This window comes from Nymphalis io, chromosome 29 (assembly GCF_905147045.1).
Source record: "Nymphalis io chromosome 29, ilAglIoxx1.1, whole genome shotgun sequence".
NCBI classification, from domain to species: domain Eukaryota; kingdom Metazoa; phylum Arthropoda; class Insecta; order Lepidoptera; family Nymphalidae; genus Nymphalis; species Nymphalis io.
The window spans coordinates 5,621,247-5,634,325 of NC_065916.1; the positions used below are offsets into that span (position 1 = coordinate 5,621,247).

The 13,079-nt window shown below is 37.7% G+C and overlaps 2 protein-coding genes across 15 annotated transcripts in view; one reads left to right on the forward strand and one right to left on the reverse strand.

Annotated features, from left to right (window-relative positions):
- The window catches only part of LOC126779589 (hybrid signal transduction histidine kinase M-like), a 132,909-nt gene that overhangs the window by 71,792 nt on the left and 48,038 nt on the right, over positions 1-13,079 (forward strand). The gene's annotated exons all lie outside the window — the stretch shown is intronic.
- LOC126779440 (uncharacterized protein PF3D7_1120600-like) overlaps positions 1-13,079 on the reverse strand; it is a 124,355-nt gene that overhangs the window by 32,150 nt on the left and 79,126 nt on the right. The gene's annotated exons all lie outside the window — the stretch shown is intronic.

The following is a 13,079-nucleotide window of genomic DNA, read 5'->3' on the forward strand; positions in this document are numbered from 1 at the left end:
TGCCCAGCAGTGGGTTATTTACTTTTATTTACGTTTTTGAAATAAACTCATAAAGACTCTATTTAAATACAACTATTTAACACCTACTATAAAAATTTATAAGGATACAAAAGTAATGAACCTAACTCAAATCTATAGACAGAGCACCTGCATTCATATTAGAAAAATCCTTACAAAAGATATACACTCTCAAATTACTTTTACGAAAAAAGAAATATTCATAAGCGAATTATTAGAAATGCTAATAACATATGTTTAGGCCCATCAAGGACAAACTACGGCAAAAAAAGTATTTTGTTTGAAGGAACACGCACCCACAATAATTTGCCGAAGGATATCAAAGATAGTCTTTAACCGTAATAGCGGTATGATATTTTAACGAATTCGTTCAATCTCATCTGAATTCTAAGCGTAAAATCTCCCAAAAGGGATTCTGCTTTGTTACACGTGAATTAAGCCACGCCTTTAAAGCTAAGGTTTATTTTTCGGGTTTTCCCCGTAGCCTCACAAAAGGAAACTATGTTGTCTGCATTGATGTGACAAAAGTTTGTATAATACAAATGCACAGAATAGTACTTTGAAAATTCTATTAGAATGAAACCACAGACAACTTACCGTCTTACAGTTCCGTCGTTTATTTTAGCCTGTATCGCCTCGCCTACTAGTTTCTCGTTTCCGTAGATGAATGCGGTGTCTATGGCGCGGTAGCCGAGATCGATCGCAGCGCCTATTATATGTTTGATCAGCTTTGGTTCCAGCTGCAGATCATAGAAGATAATATTTTATATATTAATGTCCTCCAGACCGATTTCGGCCACGGCAGCCAATCTCAAGAAAGATTAGCTAAATGCGCAGGAGATATTATAGTGCACAAGTGTGTGCGCAAACAGAGTTGCACTCTCTTTTCCTTAGCTCTCATAACCCGATGGGACGGCAATTCGTCACGAACGTAAGAGTTCAGGCGCAGGAACTTCCAGACTCCGCACTGCTACTGAGAATTTTCTGTCAGAAAAACCCAATAGCTATTTATTGGCCCGACCTGGGAATTGAACCCAGGACCTCCGGGTCTGCGGCCTTACATTAAGCCACTAGACCAACAAGTAAGTCAATATATTATATATGTTAATAAAATAAAGAGCATCTTTGTATATACAGACATATAGTATTTATGTTTTTATTTAAAATAGGTAGTTAGACTGGCAAGTGAGTTATCTAATGGTAGGTGGTCACCTCCGCATATACATGGCACTGGGAGAAATACTAATTATACTTTAGATAGTCAAACCGCCACTAATCTTGTGAACTAAGATGTTATGTCCGTTGTGCCTAAAGTTACACTGGCTCACTCATCCTTTAACCGGTGTAACGATATCTAATAAGTAGATAGTACCTACTCAGAAAGCTAGCTCAGCCCTACCACAAAGTAAATGTATACTTATAATAAATAGAAAGTATTTTACTTACCAAAGCTGTGCCAACTGCAATAACAGGCATAGCGGATCCATCTCGGAGCTCGATCGAGGTCATATTGTTAAATTTTCCATATTTAATCTTAGCATTCGTGAGTTCCGCAATCTTCTCTTGCAGCATCTCATCGCTAAGGGCTTCGACGGTCGTGGTGTTAGGTTTTGGTGCTGTTCGCTGTGTAGATACCTCATCTGTGTATATGGGTACGATTTTTTTCTGAAATCAAACGTTATTTCGGTATATTGAAGATTTGAGGGTAGTAGAGACAGTTATCTTCAGCAAATCTTTTCTAATAAGGAGAGAAGGCTTTCCAGTGGATATATTGATATACTTTTTTTTAATCGGAGTGTGGCGGCAGTTGTGAGGGGTTGAATAACCCAAGATGATGGATGAAGGATAATGATGGGTGTAGAAAAATAAATAAATGCGTTAGGCTCTCAATCAAAATTGCATGTAATGTCTAAAGCGAATGTACAGAGATCAAGGAGAGGGGGTGCGGGTACAATATTTAAATTTAACCAATCGCGGCCGATAAAAAGTATGACGTTGTGTTTGGTTAAGTTTCTCGACACGAGATGTCGCTACCCGTCCTTAATTGGATAGGAAGTATGAACATGCCCTCGGCCTTGGAAGCAGTGGCTTTCAATGGTCTTTAGTTTTTGCATCAGTGTCGAACACATCTTGGAAAAGAGAACAAATCTTGGCGAATGCGCGCCGCACGCCGATATGCCATCTTGTCCTAAAATTGTGCGAAGGACACGTCCCAAATGCCACTTCAACGGTGGGAGGTTATTATCCTCAATAACCAATAAGGAGTTTGGCTTGACCTCGTCTCTATTGATCGTCCATTTTGTCTGCACCCGCAGCTCGGAGATGTATTTCTTCGCCCATCGGTTTCAGACGTGTTGGCGAAGCTATTCCTCTGGTATCGCTGGGGATGACTCGTAGGAACACAGGCTGGTGCAGTCAGGGGTCAGCCAATTAAAAAATGGACTGGAGTGAGTGGGGAATAATCCTGTGGATCGGGAAAAAGAGGAGACAAAGGGTGGGAATTTAATACGGCTTCTATTTGAGCTAATACTGTGCTGTAATCTTTGAAAGTAAGGTGCGCATTCCCTATTACACTTTGAAGATGGTATTTACTCGACTTTACTTCTGCTTTCCATAGACCACCAAAATACGTATAATGAGAGGGAATAAAATGTAATTTAATATTTTCCCTGGTTGCGAATTCTACAATATCAGAACTACATGTATTTAAGAATTTTGAAAATTCATTTATAATTGCTATAAAGTTGCTACCGTTATCACAATAAATTTCGTGCAGGCTTACCGCGGCGTGAAATAAATCTTTTTAATGTTAATAAATATGCTTCGCTGGAGTCAAAGTCAAAGTAAAAAATCTTTATTCAATATAGAAGCGTTACACTTTGTTATTGATTGTCACAAATCTACTACAGGACAGTTCGCTAGGTAAGTTACCCATCATAGTAGTAAGTGTTTTACCTCTAATGCGTGTACAGGTAACACAACTGTGTACTTTTACTGGTGGTAGAGCTTTGTGCAAGCTCGTCTGGGTAGGTACCACCCACTCATCAGATATTCTACCGCAAAACAGCAATACTTGATATTGTTGTGTTCCGGTTTGAAGGGTGAGTGAGCCAGTGTAATTACAGGCACAAGGGACATAAAATCTTAGTTCCCAAGGTTGGTGGCGCATTGGATATGTAAGCGATGGTTGACATTTCTTACAATGCCAATGTCTAAGAGCGTTGGTGACCACTTACCATCAGGTGGCCCATATGCTCGTCCGCCTTCCTATTCTATAAAAAAAAAAAAAAACTACCTGGCGAGTTAAGTCCTACCTCCTACAGGCCACCATGATTCGCGTAAATGAAAAAGTAATGTCTGTGGAGCAGCGTGGAGTAGCCGAATGTGCTCATGGCGAAATAATAAAGTAGCAAAATAATGTTTACTTATAATTATAATAGGATGTTTTTTAACGTAAATAAATTCATCGGAATTAACTAAACGACCACATACACGCATTATTTTGTTGTCATCTAGAAATAAATTTAATTTAGACAAAAAACTTTTATTTTTAATAATAAATTTATAAGACAACGCCTTATATTCAATCGGATAAGATTCAATTTGACAAAATCGTGCTAATGTTTTATCAGCGTAGTCTAACTCGTCTACACTAAGGCCGCCTTTACGCTTATTTAGTTTATATTATATATATGATACGCTTGCTTCAAACACCACGCGCAACTTGGTGGCGGCTCTGAGCTCGAGCACACGCCATGATGCGGCATAAATAACACGGAATTTCATAAGAATCAGGGTGTCAAAGCAGTTTATATTCTAGTAAAGTTTGTAGTCGTTTCTCTAGTATTGTTTACGTGTATAATTATTTACGATAGGTCCGGAAATAATCCAGCCTAATTTGGTGTTCTGTATAAATGGACCACTAGACAAACGAATCTTTCCGTCTTCTAATAGATCCCAAAACCTATCTGCGCCAATTAAAATGTCGATGGTATGTTTTTATACCAGGGCAGTATTCACGCACGGCCATCTGATCCCAAACTAAGCAGAGCTTGTACTATGGAAATCAGACAACTGATATACTACATATACTACTTTTCTATTCTATTATACTCTTTTTTATTTACTTTTGTAAATACATACTTATATAGATAATTACACCCAGACTCAGGACAAACAGACATGTTCATGCACACAAATGTCTGTCCTGGGTGGGAATCGAACCCACAACCTTCGGCGTGGAAGGCAAGTATCTACCAACCACGTCAACCAGATCGTCGAACCGGATTTACATACGGCAGGCATATCGAAGCATGATCTTAGACAGTACATAACAATGAATGCGCGTAGTAAATGAATTATTAACGCAGGATTTTATATCGATATTACAAGCTTACCTACCTACGCCTCGAACTTCGTTTGTGGACGGTGTTTTAATGGATGGCTTAATAATTTACATAATGACTTGAGAGCAATTTCAAAAAAATTTGTACCGTGGGTTTTCGCCGTGTCTCTCAACTTTGTTTAATTATTTTTTCATGATGAATGACGTCTAGTAGAATATATCGATTTAAGTGAAAAAAGATATTTTTAAAATTAAATATAAATTCTCGATTTGTTGTTACTTTACCAAATATAAATTTTATAAAGATTTTAAAATATTTAAGACCATCGAATTTACCTGTCCCCTGCCCAACTCGTGTCAGATTATCTTGATAATTCAAATAATTTCATTTATGCGAATGGTTTAGTAAATATAATTTGAATTCTTAAAAGTCTAATTTAAAAGTAAAAGTTATCAAAAACATTTATTTTTATTTATGTTCTATTTAAAATAAATCTAAAATAAAACCGAAAATTTGAGCTAACCGGAACATTCCATATAGTGATCGCTATTTTTTGTAGAAAAATCTTCTAAATAAGGAACAATTCGACACGAATGGCAGCACATATATCATTTTACATCGAGAAGCTATTTTGCTTTAATTTTCAAATTAACTTTTGGCCAGCGCGGACGCAGTGTTGAAATATTCTGTGTTTCAATTTCGTTCCTTAGGTATGTGACCAAGTTTTACTATTATAAATTATAATAATTGTTTTTGTTGACATGTTGCAAAATATTTGTAATATTTGATATCAAAAAGTTAATAAACTTAAGTAGGATAGGTAATTTATTAAACAATTTAAAACTACAAGAGGGTAGCATTATGTGACCTCCGTTTTGTGACTTATTCTACGGTCACATTTAACGGAACAGCAGGTCACAACAGGTCGGAATGCATCAGGTTTAGTTCATATTGCACCCGACCAAACCAAATAAATGTCTACTGTTACAAAATGTTATCAATATATATATAATATGTGCATCAGAAAATATGATCAAACTTTTTAATTTCTTAATCATTATCATTAAAATAATTTGTTTTTTGATGTGAAATAGTAGGTATTATTACACTAGTACTGATGTTCCTCATTTTCAAGCAAAAAAAATGTAAATGTTGTAAGGCCCGATGCTTTTCGGATTTATCAGGCTACAGCTACAATTCTAAAACTAAAAACATAGTCGGATACAAACTTGGAAAAGAGAATAAAAGTATAAAAAAATGACCTACTGGCATTATACGCCATAAACTTAACGTTTCGTTTCTAAGTCGGAAAGCAAAATGTATGTCACAATAGGTACACATTTAGGCAATTTTGAAGTGTGAAATTTTCTTTTAAGACGTTCATTTTGTCACTGTGTATGTCCCTTCAAAATTATGAAGTTAAATCTATGAAATCTACGAGTTCTTACGATTTAATTCTGTGCGGCCCCTTCATTATGTATCCAGTAAATATATTACTTTTCGAAAAAACTACCCACATCAAGTAAAATTAAAAAATAACAAAGTTAAAAGCGAAAGAGTCACAAAACTGAATAAAACACACTTATTTTGTGTAAATCCTTGAAGCTACGGCTATTTTCTTTTATTTATCAAGTGATAATACGGATTAATAGTTTAGTTAAATTTAAAAAAGGCTTATTAGTTTCAATTTTTTTTTAATTTTGCTTTTAAATATTGTCGAACAACGGAAACAATTACGCCGTCGTTTTTTTTTTGGTTTTTTTAGAGAAAATACCTCGGAATCCGCGTTCCTTCTTATTTTTCTCTATAATAAACTATATTCCCTAATACATTATGGTAAAGTTTGTAATAAAAAACAACATTTCAAATGAAATATTTTTTTTACAGAAGGGTACAGTTATATTTTGAAATTGCTCTAGAGATGAAACAGCGCTGGCTTCCATTATCAAAAAGCGCTCGTTTTTTGATATGTACCGTGTACATCGGTACCTACCTCAATTATCGCTCTTGACAATAATACGAACTGCACATTTTTAGATTTAATAGATAACGCTTGCATGTGTGCCTTGTTTACTTGGATGGGAAGGGCGGATTCCGAGGTGGTCGGTGCGCGGGGGAAGGCGCATGCGCATCACTCGCAGCCGCAGTCGACAACTCAGTGTTCGTTGTAGAATGGTATGCGACTGAACTATTAGCGTTATTGTTACGTAATAATGAGTTATGTTTTTTACTACAGCGTCTACACGAACAAACCTATAGTTGCTTACCGAGTATCCCGATTGTAAACAATTCTCACATAAGTTATTCTCGCGTACAAGTTTAAGCTTTAATTCTAGATTACTATCGATAAACTTTTTGCAAGTGTACAGTGGACGATTTGATTAACTTAGCGGGTCGCAGTTGTCGTCGTTTTACTCGGCCCGCTGGAAACATTGCAGTGTAACATGCTGCGAGAGTTGTGTTGTTTTTGAAGTGTGAAGTGTTTTGTGCGTCTTTACTATGTAAACGCTGCAATGCCTCCAGCGTTAAAGCGAAATTAATTAAATCATATACAGTTAATCGCGTAGAATTGTTATCAATCGGGTTCGGGAACAATGTGCATTTATGAGTCTCCCATTCGCTTTCAGTTACTTTATCTAGCTTCGACACCATAATAAAAATAATCAAAGTATCCTTAGTGTCTGTTGGCTCACCTGGGATTCTAAGAGCGCGTTATTTTTTTTTAAATTGTGTCGATTAACGTTCTGATCAAAGATGGTAACGCTTAAGTTAATGCGGTAAACAAAGCTTTGACATGATTGTGAATTAAAAGTGCAATTATTATAACGGTTACGCAACAAGTCCCATGCAACTTGATAATTGTCAGTTAAAAATTCTATGGAATGTATGACTGCGTTACCTTTTAGGGAGATAATGGAACTTTTGAATGTTAGAAATATCTAGAATTATGAACGAGCGAGATACACGAGTCTCTGAACTCCAGCCAGTGCTCATACAATCTATCAAACGTAGGCATGGAGACGGTAAACTACCGTTTAGCAGAGTGATTATTATTATGACTATGACATAACAAGGAGCGGTCATTAACCTCATCAGTATTAAGCATAAATTCAGCACCCGATATTAAACTATAATAATTATATTCAAAAAGTTCTCGCTGATTTAATTGTTCATCTCACTATCAGAAATCCTTTCTTCTATTTCTTAAACTAAATCCTTGATTCTTAATTTTAAATCGATGCGTTTTTGATTAGTAAAATATTGATCATCCTATAACGCCTCTAAATAATTATTAAATTTGGTAAGCCTACCCTCAATAATGCCACGTTTCCTAACTAAATCACGAACTAACTCACTATTTTCTACACTTAGCAATATAGGAGATTTGCCGCGGGATTTAGCGGATACAATACGCATTTTGGTGGTCAGTGAAAAGAGAAGTACTCACGGTTTGATGATCATCAGTCAATCCCGCCGTTCTGAGGCTAGCAACGTCACCAGACTTCTAATTGACTGGAAATCGCGATATTCCGGGAATACGATGCAGCTATTCACTGAAATTGAGAGCACAGACACAATAGTAGCACCAATAGAACCTAGGAGGTGATGGAAAAGAGTAAGGAATGGACCCATCGATTGCATGTAACTTTTACTGGTGGTAGGGCTTTGTGCAAGTCTGGGTAGGTACCACCCACTCATCAGATATTCTACCGCAAAACAGCAATACTTGATATTGTTGTATTCCGGTTTGAAGGGTGAGTGAGCCAGTGTAATTACAGGCACAAGGGACATAAAATCTTAGTTCCCAAGGTTGGTGGCGCATTGGCTATAAGCGATGGTTGACATTTCTTACAATGCCCATGTCTAAGGGCGTTTGGTGACCACTTACCATCAGGTGGCCCATATGCTCGTCCACCTTCCTATTCTATAAAAAAAAAAAATTTCGATGAAGCTCCAACAAAACTTCAGTTCCTGTGTGCGCTTAGCCTCCGTTTGTCTGTTAGGCAGCTTGTTTCTTCGAAACTCGTCCAGATATGTGCCACTTTTGCGTTTTCTTCTCGAACCGCCACGTGCACTTCTCGTCGACTTTGTTCAATTATGTGGCGAAAAGAACAAAATGTGGCTCGAAGGTCCAAAATGTAGCGGTAGCGGTGAGGGGTTGAATAACCCAAGATGATGATGATGAGTTTCGAAGGTGTCGAAAATAAAACATGCGTTAGGTTCTCAATTCGAATTGCATGTAATGTCTTAAGCGAATGTACAGACATCGAGGAGAAGGGGTACGGGTAGAATATTTAAATTTAACCAATCGTGGCCCATGAAAGGTATGACGTTGTTTGGTGTGAGGTATGTAGTTGTGTATCTCGTACCCGAGATGTCGCTACCCGTTCTAAGCTTGAGAGGACGTATGAACAAGTTTATTTGTGAGGATAGGTGTTCGGACTGGGAAGATTGTCTGAGTGGAAAATCTATTATTTCTCCCTCTGTCTGTATTTTATCTGACACTTGATTTCTTACCTCATCTAAAACGTCCTGTGATAGTAATTTGCGCCTGAGAATAGCACGTCGTTGATCTCCTGCACGTTGTCGCGATACTTGCATATTGGGGAATTTCTGATTAAACTGCTCGTGCAATAGTTGTAAATAATTATTCATTTGTGTTGTTTCGCATTTAGTAATTAGTAAATATGTGTGCCATATAAAGCGGTTCATATCCTGTGACCATTTATTTCGCACACGAGAAGTACCAGCACTGGACGCAGCATTGATGGCACATGCCTCCTGCGCAACAGCTGTTGGCATTGAAATATGGGATGAACATCGTGATGGTGGTGAAGAGCTGGGTGACTCGAAAAAGGTTGCAGTTGAAGAAGGTGATGGAAAGTTTAGAGAAAGTGAATGATTTGAAAGTGAAGTAGATGAAGGTGAAGGTGATTGGTCGGCTGTAACATATTCTTCGAGGGGAACCCACCTGTTCAGTCCCCCATCGCCAACGGATCACATGCTGTGAGATTCAGCGTCGGCTCCAGATGCGTCCTAGCGATCCCCGGGCAGCGACCGTAAACTTTATCTTTTATTACTGCGTTCCATGTTAATCTCCAATGACAAGATTGGGTCGGGTTTGGGATCGTTAGTTTGGGTAGGTGTTTGCCAAGATGTATATGGCTATGTGTAAATGTGTATTGGTCAAGATGATAGGACCACAAGAACCAGTACCAGCTACCCGTAAGTCCCCCCACCACGGCAAGGTGATCCCCGGGGGGGTTATTATTATTATTATTATTATTATTATTCTTACCACTGGGCCATCTCGGCATTACTATCATTTATTCACCAGCGAACAAAAATTATTTATCTTCGATTTGTAATTCTGATGTTTGCTATTTCAGAACCGTCTATTCGCACCCGTGTCCTACAGAAACTGAAACGTGTGACCCGTGAAGTTGGCACACAAACGAGAACTGGCCAAGTCTGTGCTCTTAGCGGTGACCACACCGAGCGATGCTGTTGAGGTAATTTTTCAAATTGATTTAAAATACACTCTAATCCAAGTACTCTAGGTTCATGTGATGGTGTCCTGACCAATTTCTGTGCGCAAGTGTTGTGCGCAAACACAGATGCACTCTCATAATCCGATAGGACGGCATACCGACACGAACGGCGACAGTTCGAGCGCTGAACGAAGGCTTTCGGAACTTTTCAAGTCAAGAGTGAAAACACCGGCCTGTTCCCAATTTCGAGCTGCTACCGAGGGTTTCTCTGAAGACACAATAACATTTTATTTACCCTAGATTGAACGTAGGATCTCGAGATCCATAACCTTATGCGGTAGTAACTAGACTAACGAAGCAATAAATGCCCATAAAAATATAATAAAAAAAGTTGCATTCCGTCAATTAGTTATGTGATCTTTAATGTGCTTTATGTTTTAGAAAAGTCAGTTTATATTGTGGCTCAGAATTAGCCCTTCCTGTACGGTACAAGAGAGCTGATTCTGAAAGCATTCAAGTTGAAAGAACACATTATTTTGAGACATTTAGACTTCAATTCGTTAATTGAATTCACAAAATAGTTTCAAAAGAAAGCTTGCTGTATACAGGTTTTTCTGGCAAATGGTATAGGTCGCGGATTGAATGCGATAAATCGGACTATATTGTCATTTCTAATGTCCATAATTAACGGTATTCCTTATGCTTATAGTAACCCAAACTGTTGCAGGTGCTCCGTAACTATGCGCGTGCGCATCGCTCACGACGTTGTTCGCTGGCTCGACTCGCAGAGAAGTACGCGGATTCACTCTACATGGAGCCGATGGTGAGCTTACTGTAACAATTTAGGACTTAAAGCTTGTATTAGGACAGACAAAAATAATTTGAATTTAGTTTCTGCTTATCCCACAAAAATGTCATATAGCAATAATTTTTGACTGGTCCTATCGGCTTTGTGCAAGCTCGTCTGGATAGGTACCACCCACCGATCAGATATTCTACCGCAAAACAGCAGTACTCGTTATTGTTGTGTTCCGGTTGATAGGGTGAGTGAGCCAGTGTAATTACAGGCACAAGGGACATAAAATCTTACTTCCCAAGGTTGGTGGCGCATTGGCTATATAAGCGATAATATAATATCCTAGGACATTTTTCACACACGGCCATCTGATCCCAAATTAAGCTTGTACAGAGCTTGTGCTATGGAAACCAGACAACTGATATACTACATATACTATTTTTCTTTTGTAAATACATACTTATATAGATAATTACATCCAGACTCAGGACAAACAGATATGTTCATGCACACAAAAGTCTGTCCTGGGGAGGAATCGAACCCACAACCTTCGTCGTGAAAGGCAAGCATCCACCAACCACGCCAACCGGCTCGGCAAGCGATGGTTGACATTACAATGCCAATGTCTAAAGGCGTTTGGAGCCCACTCCCGCCTTCCTATACTATAAAAAAAAATATCTTGCAATTGCGGAAATACAAACATTCTCCTAGTTTAGGGTGCCAGGGTTTCTCTGAATTTATTTATAAAAACTATTTCAATAAATATTATTATTATTAGAGTATAATGACCTCTCAGTTGAACCATTGTTCTGGAATAAGATGTAACGTCATGGCGCTATAATGTCAGAGGCCTTCCAAGGGGATCGAGATATAAGTGGGGCATATAGCTTTTAGACTTTCTACGGAAAGTTATATTTGAAATGATATATTTACAATGATAAATGTTTGCACTTAAGCGTTACAAAATAATATATATTATAATTCCATAGTAAGTCTTTGTCCAGCGTATTTTTTTATTTTATTTCAGGCCGATGGTGGATACATGTTGTAGTGTGCGAATATTCTAGAAGTATCTTGGACGTTACAGAACAAATGGTCTCCGATTGCACATTTTCATCATCGTCTTAAGTTTGATGTGGAATATATGGGTATGTTTTTAGAATATATAAAGTAAAAGGAAAGTCCTACTCTTTTTTTTTTGAAAAGGAAGTCGACGCGCGTGGGCCACCTGATATTAAGTGGTCACCACCGCCTATAGACATTGGCAGTGTAAGAAATGTTAACCAACACTTACATTAAGATGTTATGTCCCTTGTGCCTTTTATTACACTGGCTCAGGCACCATACAATACCAAGTCCTGCTGTCTCTCTATCTCTCTCATCCTCTTTCTCTCTCTCTTGTCTATTGTCTTATCTCATCAAGGTTGTTAGCTTATTATATCACGGTACGTTTTATGACGTGACATACCCAAATGCACCTGTGAAAAATTCTACCAATGGGAGAATTTTGATTTTTCAGAGGTCTTAAACTTTTGTTTTAATGAAAATAATTGGATTGGTTTTTAGTAAAACCCATAGCGCTAGCTTATATTCGGGACTCGCCTTCACCTTACTTGCAGAACCAAAATTATTTTAATATGGAATTCTAATTTAAAAATAGAATACCAACAAATATTTTCACTCGTTTTACAGATGAATCATACATAAAAATAATAGCGCAAACACACAAACAGCTCTCAGATCCAGCGATCGACACGGACGAGCGAACGCTCCTCATGGCGAAGATAAATACATGTCTCGAAGCAGAGAAGCCAACCCAAGAATTACACCAGAGCTTCGAAGCGCAGAGCCTCAGAGAGAGACGGCAGACGCTTGACGAGGAACCAGAAGTTCCAGCTGGTAAGTCTAAAGACAGCGAAATGATGGCTCCACCGAAATATCCACCGAAGAAAAATAAACCTAAAAGCAAAGAGAATACGGTCGCTAATGCAAAAGATAAGAAACGTCCAAGTGAAAATGATAATGAAGCGAGCGTTAAAAGAGGAAAAACAGATAATAATGATGATACTATTAAAGCTTCAACTTCGAAAACTAAACTTAAACCACCTAATAAAGTTAATGCAATAGAATTAAATGTTACAAAAGCTAAGAAAACAAATGATTTGCAATTAAATGATATTGAAATTGATGATAATGCATCGAAGGACAAAGTAGAAGGTAATCCTGTAAATGCAGGTTCGAAAACATCTAATGAAGTTCTCATATCGAAAAGTAATTCATCTAATGCTAAGAAAGAAGCAAAAATGGTCGCTGATAGTAAAAAGTCAAACGTCAATGTTGCTAGTACAAAAAACGCTAATAAAAATGATAACACAGATAAAAACAACAGTAATAAAACTAAGAAAGTTGCCACAGATAAAAATATTG